The following is a 13,295-nucleotide window of genomic DNA, read 5'->3' on the forward strand; positions in this document are numbered from 1 at the left end:
TTCGTAGTTTGTACTATGTTAACATGATGTTAAGTTATTAAGTCATCTTGGATAATGGTTTCAAGGATTGTGTCATTTTATAATACTCTGTTGGCTCCCTCCCCTCATGCTTATTAAAAACAGAGCGAGTTGAGGTTTTGTTTTACACGTGTAAAGAATTTTTAAAGAGGCCGCATTATGCTTTTTGGCTTTTTCCGTTTCCTTCATTGTGTTTATATATATATATATATATATTTTTTTTTTTGTTGTTGTTTGTTTGTTTTTTGTGCATGTAATAGGTTTGCAAAGTGAAAAAGTCAACCCTAAAGGGAGTTACCATCCCCCACAGAAAACACAGCTCCTGAACTTCCTGAAAACAGCTCGATTGTAGTCCAGCTGCATTACTTTGTAACAGGTGTTAGACGTCAGATACCCTCCAGGCAGTCAGTGGACATAAAGTACTGTGCAGTTGAAACTTTATGGATGAAAGATACTTTTGTTACAGATTAATAACTCACCACCCTGAAACTCTCGCTCCAGTTCATGTTGCTAAGCTGGTCGGCAACATGTACAGCTGAACCGAAGCCGTGGGTTTTGGTTTGTCAGGACCCGCCCTACTCTGCTTCTGATTGGCTAGTAGTCCTTAAATAGATACCACGCGCACCAGGCGGCGCCCCGGTCGGCAGCGTGCAAAGCACAGGAAGAGGAAAATACTGCTGAAAGAATGAACAAACTGTTATATAATAAAATAATAAAAATAATTATAAAATATATGGCCTGTAAAATGGCCTGTAATATTTTGTCTCCTCATCAAACTGACAAAAAGAAAGAGAGATTTTATTAACGTTTTTTTTTACATGAATTACGTTTTAGTCTCGTCATTATTCGTCAACAATATTGCACGTTGATATAGTCGCAGTCTGCGTTTATGGACATTGTCGCCGTCTCGTTTTCGTCAGGGGGGGAAAAAAAGGTAGTTGACGAACATATTTCGTTTAGTTTCAAGTAAAACTTCACTGAACTATCTTAGTAGCCTGTGACTGTGACCAACCAAGTTTGTTTAGTATGATTTATGAGGCGTCTGTTAGCGGATGCTAAGGCTAGTAACTGACAGCCAGATGAGACGCAGGCTGGCGTGCTGACATCACACGTTGCCGTAAATGCTGTCTGTTACGGTAGCGAGACAGCTAGGAAACTGCCTTCTGTTTAGAACCGAGCCTCAGTGTTGCTGAAATGTTTTACTGCTTTCCTAACCTCTTAATCACCTCGGGATCTCTCAGATTTATCCTTTGAACCCTTGTTGAGAACGACTGGTCTGGACTTCACGGAGTACTTGATTGTGTGGCCTTCAAGCCTACTGGCATATAGGGTCCTGTCTGCTTAGGGAAGTGGTTCTCAAACTGTCACGCCCCCGCTCTTCAGAAGCCAAGTAAGGAGTGGATTTCATTTTTATAATGAAACACTACCATTTGAATAATGAAAACATTCAGGCAGCAAAATAAAGCCCTTTTGTTTGTCTATGTCATATTCATGCAGTTCATTCATGCACCCAGTTTGTGAACCACGGGTGTAGGGCGAACCCTGAAGAAGAAGGTGTTTTAGTTCTAAGTCTAAAGCAATGGTAGAAAATATTTGCTGTCTTAAGTCGTATTAATATTTGCATTTTGGCTGTAAAATCTGTTTGTTAAGTTAGAAATGATTCTGGAAACTTGAGCACATATTCTGGTTGAGCAACAATAAAGTGCACTCTGCTGCGATTAAAGCCAGTGTGACACATTGTGTTGATTGTTATCCAGCACGCCAATTTCATTTTCATTTCGAGCTTTACTGTAACTGCAGAGGAAGGATTCCAGCTTCCCCCTCCTTTTTTCTTCCTTCAATCTTTCATTAGCGCCTTCATAATAATCTAACAGATCTCTTGTGAGATCCGTCCTGGTGGATCATCATATAAAAAGCAGAGTAGAGACTGATGGCGGCTGACGGTCTTGCTGCTGACGCTGTGTATGTGTTTTAGCTGATTAATGTGTACAAATGGCGTGAAAGCATTACACATTCTCCACTTTAACAGCCACAGTCTTGGCGTCCTTTCAGCGCCAGGAGGCATTTTGTCAGAGTCGGCGGCGCTTACAGTAGATTCATTAATGGTATTTATTTCACTAATGTCATTTGGAGGAACAAACTGTTGAAACGGTGAGAAGTCGCCGGACTTGGAAACAGACTGCAGGGGCCGGGTTAAGCTGCAGTCTTGAGGCTCCTGTCAGGTTTCTTTTTTCTGGCGAGGGGAGAGGTATTTGGTTGGAGCCTGGCTCTTCCACTCATCTGCATCTTATTTGAATTTCCTGCTTGCATAATTCCTTGGTTAATGGGAAACTGCTCGGTACTGCCACAGCTGTTTTGCCTTTCCCGCCTGGCGAGAACACCGCTCACACAGGGAGAGGGAGGCAGAGAGGGGAGAGGAGGGAAAAAAAAAATGTTTTAGAAAGGGGAAAAAAAAAAAAAAATCTGCAAGTCATGTGGTGCAAAAAATACAGTACAAACAACGTGTGATCCCCCGAGGACGGAGGAAGAGGAATGGAGTCAAACACCCACCCACTCCCTGCTTCAGCCCCCACTTTCTGCACACACACTCTAACAGCACCACACCCCCTTCACCAGAGCCGCACTGAGCATGTGCAGTGATAGTGATGAGTCTTCCTCCCCCCTCCTCCTCCTCCTCCTCACCCAGCCCTCGGCTCTGCCGTGCTTGTCCTGTAATTGGTTGGTAACAGGATTGAGCAGCGCCACATTGCACCAGGCGGACTTCAACCAACCGCATTAGTCTGTTTACGCATTCACAGCCCTATTAGAGGCTGTTTGTTCGCTCATTACCAAATCCAAGCTGGAGTTTGAACCCTGCCACGGCAGCTTTTAATCACAAAAAAACACGGCGAACATGCGGGAATGTGCGGCGGTGACGTTGGCACCGAGACATTTTGACAGCTGACAATGTTTGCCTGATAAAGTGAGACCTCTGGTACAGTTGATCCTGTGCGCCTGGGTGTTTAAAAAGGTCTAAAGACACCAAATAAGTGTTTTAACACTTAATTTCCTTTCGAGGACAATAAAGTATACTACTACTACTACTACTACTACTACTGCTACTACTAAATTCTTTTCTCTGTGTGTTTTTAGATGAAGTCAGATCAGGGTTGGCGGTTCAATCTGAATCCTGCGTGTTGTCTGAAACACAGCAGGAATATATTACTCTTTAAATAATGAATTTCCTTCTGTTATTTAGCTCATTTGTAGTTTTACAACTTTTCATTATTCATGTCAGTCGGTTTTTCTTTTTTGATTCCTAAACCTCATCTCATTTCAGCCCATTTAATACACATCACGTCCATTTTAGGCTTTAATAGCGTGGCAGTGACAGAATCTTTTACATTTTTCAGTTCTGATCTGCAGATTTTTGAAAATATTGTCCAATCACAATGGGTTTAAAAGTCAGTGTTTGACCTGGACTATCTATCTGACACACACAGGTTGCACTATTATTGTGTTTTTTGACAGTTGTGCATTAGTGCAGATTTAAATGAATGGCCATGTAGTGATGGTGTAACATCAAACCTGCTAAATTAAATAATCCCCGTGCGAAGTTGAGACTGTGGATGAAAACGACACTGACGAGAGCGGTGAGACTGAACCAAAACAGTAAAGTTGTGGGCTTTAAAACCAAAAAAAAAGGAGCTGAAAGGTGCTTAAAATCCTCCAAAGAGCTGAAAAGAGCTGCAGAGCTGGCTGATAATTAGGCACGTGATGTCATACAAACTGTGTCGATTAATTTAGAAGACAGCATTTTTCAAACCTTTTTTAGTTTGATCTACCGATTTGCCTTTTTTATCAACAACTGGAACTTCAGCAGTGGCGTTGATTAAAATCCCACTCCGTTTAGTCATAACTGAGTCAAATCTGATCACACAGTCATAATTCACGACTTTTTAGATTCTGTGTGTCTTTCTGAGGATTTAATTATTACAACTAATGAGGACCATTATGAATTAACCTCCACAAATCAGCTTAGAAATTAAAGGAAAGGAAAGACGCTCCTTTTATATCTTCAGAACCTGCCTGAGAGTCCTCAGGTTTTTAAGTTTTCATCAGTGATGTGTTTGTACATCCATGGGTGCACTGCAAACAGGAGCTGCTAATAGATAATTCAGCAGATCTTTAAAGGTGCCGACGTGAAAATAAATTTAGGCTGAAAGTCTCTTTTTAAACCTGAAACTTTAACCTTCTTTTGTGGACATTTCTAAAATACTAGACTCCCTTTTTTTTTTTTTTTTTTGTCATTATGCTGTTTTTCTGATTATTATTGCGACAAACAATGTTATGCTTATGAATTCATACTGATACATGGAAACGGACAGGATGCTGACAGGGCTGCTTAACTTTTTATTGTCAAAGAACAAAGCTGAACACATAATGGCATCAAGAAAATCTTCTCCAGGAGCTGTTCATGCTGTGTGTGCGTGTTCGAGCTTGTACCCTAATGCAATCAATGAAATCTTATTAGATGTTTTTACTCTCCCTTTCATTTATTTGTGTGTGTAAACCTGATGTTTCCAGATCTGTCACAGCTGTTGTGTCTGTTTTTATTACTTTCTCAGCTGGTGGGGGAGACTTCATTTTCCCCCCAGTCTTTATTCAGCTCTTCGTCTCTTTGTCCCGGCCTGTTATTAGCTCGGTCGAGCACCGGTCATCCTGACATATTGAGTCCTCACCAACACGAGATTTCTGGTATCCTGCCTCAATAACTGGGGAGGAATTTTACCGCTGTCCAGATCTGTAATGAAATCTGTGGTGTGTTTGTTATTCAGCAGCGGACATTGTTGTGGTCTGAAGTCGGGGAGTGCAGATTGAGCTCTAAAAATGTACGTGAAGGATGTTCATTTTAAAAAGAGCGCATACTTATTGTTGACCTCTACATTCAGGTTTGCAGATGTTCCCAAAAATTATGTCTGTTCCCCATGTTTTTAAGAACGTTTTAGTTTTTTTGGTCATTTAGATGGTTTCAACTCCAACATGTTTACTTTTAAAACAAAACAATTAGCATAATAATTATCTAGTTAATCAACAGAACATTAATCTGTAGTTATTTTGGTAAACGATTAATCATTTAAGGCAAAAATACCAAAAAATGTGATTGTTCCAACTAATAAAATGTGAGGATTTGCTGCTTTTTTGTCTTAAACCATAAACTGCCATAGTCAGTTTCATATGATACGTAGATTTTGGACTGTTGGCTGCACAATTCAGACTATTTTAAAATGTAGCTTTGGGAAATTGTGGGCAATATTTTACGATGCCAAACGACAAATCAACAAAGCAATGGGAGAATTAATGGAGAATGAAAATTGATGTCAGTTGCAGTCTGAAAAGGCGGTGGCGATGGTGCATTGCATAAGACATGAGCAAGACACTTGACCCCGAGTTGCTCCAGAGGCGTGTGACCTCTTGTCAGTCACTTTGAATGAAAGCGTCAGCTAAATGAGTAAGTGTAATGTAAAGAGTTTGCTTAAGACTTTATATTAATTATAAAATCAGAAATCAGTTTTTGTTTATATTTTAACTTTAAACATTTTTAGTTGTGGATTTTGTTTTGTCCGGGTGTTTTTATTCTAGACCTAAATATGAGACCATACAACCCGTTCTCATTCCCGACTCGTCGCATGTGGACGCCTGGTCATCACCTCTTGGCATCAATATCTGGCGAGGGATTGAAAAACAAGGCGTCAGCAGTTTGGAAGTATTGCACGCTCTCTACACCAACAAGTTCTGCAGCTACCTGCAAAAACTCTGCAAAGCCAGTGTTTTGAGGGGTGGCGGTAACGCTGCAAAATATCACATAACTAGTGCTGGGGCGAATCGTCGACGTAGGGTTGGGCCAATAGACGATGCTATCGTCCATGTTAAAGCAGGCTTTAATCACCACAAACATTATTATTAATGACTTGTTAATGACGCAGCCTATCAAACAAACAACCACTTTTTGTCAAAGTGTCCTTGGGCAAAGTGTATGAATGGTGAATGCAGTGTTGTGTAAAAGTGCTTTGAGTGGTCGCAAAGACTAGAAAGGTGCAAAACAAATACGGAGCATAACGTAGCGTTACACCGCGCGTCATCTTGTTCGGCCGTTTCCCATTTTCTGTTTATTTAACACTGATGCTTTTGATTATCACACTGCATTACTCAATATTGAAATGAATCCATGTCAGACACATTTGAAGTTTTAAGTAAAGTAGCCTAATTAATGTCTGTTATTATCACAACACATCAGTGACGCGGAAGTTAGTTTAAGAAATGCTGCTATTGTCATTATTCTAATCTGCTTCATCAGGATGATTGAATAAAATATTATTGATTAGACATGTTTTTGATTAATAAATTGGTATGTTAATCGAGTAATGGGCAACTTTTTTTTCTTTAGAATACACAAAATTAGTCGTTAGATTAATCAACTTGAAAACATAACCAACATAATCAAGCACCTCCAGAAGTTTCATGGCACAGAAGACGATTCCCAGTCTCTGGCTTTCAGTGAGGAACTCGGCTTTTTCATTTTACTGGTATCGGACAGGTACTTGTCCGATACTGAAAGCCCAGGCATTGGTATCAGTATTGGGACTTAAAGAGTCTGATCGGTAGATACAAAAACGCAGGCCTGTGACCTACTAACTAAACTAACCATGTTAGAAATCTTGTCCGGGACATCCCTATCTGGCATTGCATTGTTTCTCCATCTCAGACCAAAAGGGCTCCAAAGTGCTCTTGAGCGAGTCAGGAAGGGGTCCCTGGATTAATGAAGTTCATTGGACGAGGCCTCGTTAAACTCCACATCTTTTATCTGCGTCTCTGTTTCTGGAGCCTCAGCACTCAGCCTCGCTCAGTTTTCACTAATAAATTCTGAGCTTGTCGTCTCTCTGCGTGTCGCAGGTTGCTGTTGTTGTGTGGAAATCCCCACAGTTCCAGTAATGTGTTGTCATTAAGCCAAAACAAGCAAGCAGACTGTCTCGGTTCCTCAGGATTTGACGGCACACTGGGTTTTGTGTACATTGAACATGTTAAACACACATGTTAGTAATGATTTTGCAGAATGTGTGAAAAATGTTCATATTCGAATAAAGAAAATTAAGTGTTAATCCTCTATAGCTGTTATGACAGTGTGGCTTGTCATAATACATATCAGATCTTGGGGCCACTATTTCATCATGCAGCTATGTCCCAAACAACCCAGTGCAGTTAAATGCATCATCAAGTGTTTTATTTTGACACTTTTTCCGAAACACACAGATGTTGGTTGTTGCTGTTGGCATCTGTGAGCAATTATTCAGCAAAGAAATTATATCGGTATACCTCTTTATACAGATATACCGCCCAGTCCTAGACTGAGTTAGGGCCCACAGAATATGAGCTGCTTGGTGGTAAATGCTCCTCATACTTGCCACACTCTGTTAGTTGAATCATATCAGTCTATTCATTCTATTTAAAGCATAAATATGTAGTGTTTTTATCTTTCAACAACATCTTTGAAAACATTTTGATGGTACACTGACTTGTAATAGGGTGAATGGCGTCTCTGTTATTGCCGCTGCGGAGGAGGCAGAGATGCTCACAAGTCTTTGAGCTAGAGTCCAGGTCAAGTCTCAAGTCTTTGAGCCAGAGTCCAATCACAAGGTAGTCCCGCCCAAAAGCGTATGCAGTTTTATGTCCATTTTCCCCCAGTAAGACCATAATTTACTAAATGAACATCATGCTCTGTGACTACACCCAAACGACAATGTTTTCCTAACCATAACCAAGTACTTTCGGTACCTAAACCCAACCAAACTGCAGCCGCTTCACATCGTCAACAAAGTCTCTGGCGCTTAACTTCCCATTTGGGTCACAGAATCTGATCGGTCACACATTTCGGTGTCACACCGGTGTTTGTTGCCCTCTCTCATGTGCGGCCATGCTCAGCTGATACTACGTGTTACGCTGGCAGGTTATAGGTAACGCAGAGAGGAGAATAATAACAGCACGCTCATCAGACGTTTCCTAAAAATAAATGTTCATGAGCCTCTCACCTCCTATTAGAAGAAGCAAAGAGTATATAATGTACAATGTAAGTTGTTTTGAAAAAGCTACCTCGGTGTTCTCACTATCTTGGTATTGATATCATGGGAGAGGCTGTGAAGAGACTGAAAAAGAGGTTGCATGAAAAGAGGATGCAGGACAGACACATGTTATCTCACTTGCTTGATGTTTGGCTGTTAGCAAAGTTGCTGTAATGTAATCAAAACCTATGCACATAGGGCGCCACGTTGCACAAAAACACCACACTGATTTTGTGCCTAGTTGATCCTCTGCATGTTTAGAAGCTGCAGTGAGTTCCCAACTTTCCGGGGTAAAAAGCTCAACTTTAAATCCGATCTCCTTTTTTAGAAAAATATCTCTTTAGCTGTTAGACGCTCCACTTTCTTCCCCTAACTGTGTCTGTCTGCTGTTTGGTGGCTGGCAGGAGGTGAACAGTGGGTTTTGTCAGAGCTTCTTTGATGTAAAGAGCTTCCTGCTGTGGGTCTGAACCAAACAGGAAATGTGCTGCAAAACCAAAACTAGGAGTTAAAATAGGCTAAATTTGTTCATTCATTGTTGAAAATAAATGATGTACAAATGGAGCTGTAATGGCAAAAAAATCTAATTCAAAACAGTCACAAAAACTGAAACAAATCAGAGAATAGTTACAGATTCACACTGTTGGCACCACTTTTGTCTGCATCGTCCAGCCCTGCAGCTTCAGATCTGTTCTGCTGACTATCACTGTAAACAAGGATTCTGTCTTTAATTGACCTGATTGATTTAATTCAGGTTACAACAAGAAAAAGCAGACATACAGGCAGATAGACACCGCCTCACTACTGCCACTTAAGAAGAAAACCCACAAAGATAATTAATTAGGGCCACTGGCTCATTTGCATGTTTTGTAAGCACTAATTAAGATATGCAAAATATCCAGATGAGTGCTGCAGCCTAAATACTACTACTACTAAAAGCGACTCATCTGCGCAGAGGTAGGGACACGAAATATCAACTGAGGCGACGTCTTTCGCCGTCGCATAAATCTGAGGCTTCCCTGCGTCACGAGTCAGGAAGTGCAGGACGTAGAAGGATTTGTCTCTGTGACTTTGGCTGTTAAATATTAATACAGCGTGCAGTGACAGAGAGCAGGGACAGCTGGACCCATGATGCAAAAGGACTGCAAGACCTGGGAGGCACAGCACAGCATGTATAGACAGGAGAGGACACGCTGGGACAGTAGATTTGTCCTCTTTGGGCCATCACACTTAAAATAAATAAATTAATAATGGTGTTTGGTTGTTTGGACTGTTTGTGTTTATTTGGGCTCAGAACCAGTGCGGATAAATCAGGGTTTCAGATATGGTGTGAACTTGAGGGTCAGTTCAACAACAATTATTTATTTGGTAGAAAGTTTTGAATAAACAAACAAAACGATGATAAAAAGCGTAGCTCATATGTACTTCTTATGAACATCATGAGTGTTCCCGTGTTCATGTATATCAAAGTACATTTATTCAGCTTTTATTCAAAGCGACTTCCAATAAGTTAATTCAAGGGGGTCACTGTGTGTTGAAAAGTGGTGGGGAGACGAGGATAAAACTTTTTAAACGGTTTTCAACATATTGCAGAGTCGACAACAAAAAAATACTCATTATAAAACGGGTAGCTCAAATCAAGCAACCTGATTGGTTCATAGTAGTAATATAATGAGCGTATACAACGGGTATGACGTCGATTTCCTTTGCACAGAAATGTCTGTTGTCGTTAGCCTACTTTCTTTTTGCCATACTTGGTAACCGTTTTATAAAAGCAATAGCTCCGCTTCGCGTCGGGCCGAACAACGCCCCTTAACTGTGATAGAATAAGCGTATATCAGAAGTATAAAACGCACAAAAATGTCGACCGCACCATCACATCCAGACCTGCAACACCAGGTCAATCGAACGCCAAACCACCTCTAAAATATGACAACATAGAAACAACTTAAGGAAAAACATTAACAACGTTAGCTAGACATCATAAATCAACCTTATCTTTAGAGGTTACGTTAAACTTCATTGTTGTTATGATGCTGCAAACTTTTTTAACGTTAGAGAAGCAAAATGTCAAAAACCCGACTGTCGTGTCGTGTGCACATTAAAAGATTGGAAAGCTGTCAATGGACAATGTACATTTATTTCTTCTATATTTAAATTGCATTGCATGTTTTCCTATTGTGAACCTTTCTCAAAGCATTTTCTTTTGTTATAGAACATTTCTTGCAGAACCTTTTTAACAAGTTATGCTTTCAGAAGGTGATGGGGACAAAATCATCCATTTCAAAAAGTGGTGGGGACATGTCCCCAGTGTCTCCAGTGTAAATGACACCTATGGGTGCATTTTAACCTTGTGGATACAAGCACAGCAACTTCATCAAATGTGCTGACCTGCTTCAAGTTCTTCATTTAGAAACAAAAAGAGAAGGAAAATGGGTTTGTCAAACAAGGACACTACTACTAGTAATTAGTAACAGTAATTATTATCAACATGATGTAGAGTGCTGGTCCCCAAACTTTAACTCAAGACCCAAAAGAGAAATCTGGTGTCTACCTGGGACCCAAATTTACAAAAATACATCTACATTTATAAACTAATTGAAGTTTAGACTTTCCAAGATATAGCGATATAGCGTTTGGAGATACCTGTCAAATTTATAAATTTTAAAACCCTCATTACTGAGCACTTCCCCACATATTACACACTGAAGACTATAAACTCGTCCTTGTAGTTGACATCATGGGATCGACAGTGACAGATCACATATGAATGTAGAAAGAAGATCAGGTTAGGGAGAAGAGAGAGAGAAAACCTCACACTGCATCTGAAAAGACCTGACTGTGTCGCTAAATACCACTAGTGGTACACAAAACGCTTATATGGACTTAAAAGGTGTGGAAGCATGAATGCACTGCAAAAACTAAAATCTGAGTAAGATTAATTATCTTAATTGAAGGCAAAATATACTTGTTTGTCTGACAAGATATTTCTTCTTACCAGGCGGCTTTTATGTTAGAGAATTTCACTTATTTTAAGTGTTTTTGTCCTTTAGTAGCAAGTGAAATATTCTTGTTCTGTTTGCAGATAACTTTGCTTATTTTAAGTAATATTTCCCCTATTTTAATGCTTTTTTCCCTTGTTTTTGAGAGCTCACTTTTTGCAGTGTGGGACCCGGCGCCGCTGTCTGAGCTGCAAAGATTTAACAGGCGAGAGCCAATCACGGTCGTTTTGATTCACACAGAAGCACACAGTTGTTGTTTACTACTTAGGATCAGTTTCAGAGCAGGTACAGGACCACAATGTTCGTCCACAATCAGTCTGCCCGCTCGGGCGTCGGGGTTGTATTAAAACAGTTTAAACGAAGTGGACCGCTAAGTAAAAACAGTGCTACCACTACACACCTCGTGTGTGTTACAGTGTCTACGCCAAACACTGCTTCCTGTCTGTGTGAGCGAACGCAGCGTCACACACTCTCAGTCGAGTAACGTAATGTGAAAAACAAATATTCACTGTTGGACTCTGTAATAGTTGTGTGGTGATGATCACCTCCGGGCCTCAGGAGCACTGCGAGGCTGAGAGTACTGTACACACAGAGTCCCAGAGCAGAGCTGGTTAGTATCAGGTTGGTGATGGATGGAGGATGAGGTCAGTCCTGAGGGGGATCCAGACTCTCTTGGAAAAGACCTGTTGTTTCCTCTCTCACTGTCTCTCTGTGTCTCTCTCTCCCTGCTGAGCTGCAGTCCTCTGATGATCTCATACACTCACTCACAGAGCCTCAGACGCACGCACGCACGCACTCATCACATCCTGGGGAAAACATTGCTGGTGATTCCCTCTTAAAGCAACATGATGTAAGATTTGTTTGTTGTTGTTTTTTCTTCTTTGATTTGGTGCCGCCTACCGTCGTAAATAAGGTTTGTTGCAATTACGTTACTTATGATCAAAAACTATCAACTTTTCCGACACAGCCAAACATCAAGCAAGAAGTGTGACAACAGAAGAAACAGCGATTAATGCATATAACTTTATAATGTTTTGTCTTTCCCCCGAGAGGGTCCGAGGTCTACCCACCATAGTCTCACAGAATCCTGTGTGAAACGCTGCTCTGCGTCACTGTGGACGAACTGTTCCTGCTGACAGTCGGATCACGTCCTGCATCGACTTTCTCATTCACCTGAAGAAGAGTTGCTCGTCTCTTTTTCCTTACGTATCACACTAATGCACCAGCATCACCCTCGATTGTCCCTCAGGGACATTAATGCAGGACATACAGTTTTTAACTGGAGCCTTACTGTAAGTTTGTTTGTTACTTGCTGAATTAAATTGACATCTTGACTTATAATTGCAGGAAACACAGCGCAGGTGGAACTGGTCACAGGCTCTGCAGCCTCTCCAGTGAGCCTGTAGGTAATGTGCTTTTCCTGCGTTGACGTGTCAAAATGTCTGTCGTGGAAAAAGGCCTGTTAGATGATTTTTGGTTGTTTTTAAGAGCTGTTGCACTTTAGTATTTAACAAATGTGCCGGTGGAAACAATTACACTCCAACTGTCTATCGTCTGGAGATATATTTAGGCTAACAGTTTAGGTAAAAAAATAGTTTCAAAGTTGTCAATAATAAGTAAATTTGGTTAGGCAGGAAATTACTCTACTTTTTTATCCAAAGCATTTGTATAGACAGAAGTTAACACAACAAGTACATTTGTTTGTGACTATTTAGGCTTTAAGATGCGCATTTTTGTTACTGCATTTGGATCGCACATTTTTCTCTGTCATTCACACACAGTAGTTTATTTTATTCTGAAACACATCTCAGGACAGCAGAATGAGTGCGGATAATAGAAATAAGACAGATCTGAACTCTGTAACAGCTCCATATGTTCAGCTGACAAACCTTGTTGTTTTTACTCAGACAGTATTTTAGTGAAGAACGTAATATTGATTTCACATTTTCTGTGTTGTACATCAAAAACCAAATCCCCTCAAAGACAAAGTGAAAAGGAGGTTTGACTGCAGGAAGTTTTTTTTTTTTCCCCATTAACAGCGTGGACCTTTTAAAATAAAACCCCTTTAACTTCTCTTTTATTTTATGTTATTTCATTGGGTAGGTAATGGCTTGTTAGAGCATTGATCCACACGGCAAAATAAACTGTTTAGTGCAGCTTGTGTGTGTGTCCTCTAAAGTGA

General features: G+C 40.5%; 1 protein-coding gene across 2 annotated transcripts in view; it reads left to right on the plus strand.

Annotated features, from left to right (window-relative positions):
* LOC119906844 (zinc fingers and homeoboxes protein 2-like) overlaps positions 1-13,295 on the plus strand; it is a 135,439-nt gene that overhangs the window by 21,381 nt on the left and 100,763 nt on the right. The gene's annotated exons all lie outside the window — the stretch shown is intronic.

The sequence above is a fragment of the Micropterus salmoides genome, unplaced genomic scaffold (assembly GCF_014851395.1).
Source record: "Micropterus salmoides isolate LMB-PRFRI ecotype aquatic unplaced genomic scaffold, ASM1485139v1 Ms_hic_scaffold_17, whole genome shotgun sequence".
In the NCBI taxonomy this organism is placed as follows: domain Eukaryota; kingdom Metazoa; phylum Chordata; class Actinopteri; order Centrarchiformes; family Centrarchidae; genus Micropterus; species Micropterus salmoides.